Source organism: Penaeus monodon, chromosome 28, assembly GCF_015228065.2.
Source record: "Penaeus monodon isolate SGIC_2016 chromosome 28, NSTDA_Pmon_1, whole genome shotgun sequence".
Lineage (NCBI taxonomy): Eukaryota > Metazoa > Arthropoda > Malacostraca > Decapoda > Penaeidae > Penaeus > Penaeus monodon.
In genome coordinates this window covers 7,357,011-7,357,304 of record NC_051413.1, presented here as the reverse complement: position 1 = coordinate 7,357,304, position 294 = coordinate 7,357,011, and the positions used below count along the sequence as shown (strand labels likewise).

At 25.5% G+C, this 294-nt stretch overlaps 1 protein-coding gene across 3 annotated transcripts in view; it reads left to right on the top strand.

Moving 5' to 3' along the window:
* The window catches only part of LOC119591347 (cyclin-D-binding Myb-like transcription factor 1), an 11,382-nt gene that overhangs the window by 1,408 nt on the left and 9,680 nt on the right, over nucleotides 1–294 (top strand). The window lies entirely within an intron of this gene.

The window sequence follows — 294 nt, the reverse complement described above, 5'->3', positions numbered from 1 at the left end:
GCATAGTGTTTACTTTATAGTAATAGAATTTTCAGTATAGGCTTTGAATGAGTCATAACAGTAGTTTATAAATATATAAAAAAGTTTTTGATCTACTGCTGTGAAAATAAGGATAGGAATAAAACTGTTACCAAATTATTGCCTGAACATTGGTTAAACTTGTACATGCCTCTTCATAATTGTAAATCATATACATAAGATTTATATTAGACTTATAAATGAACAAATGAATAGCATAATTATATAAATTCAGTGTTTTTTAAAAGCCCTTCTGTCATATAATATAATCAGACC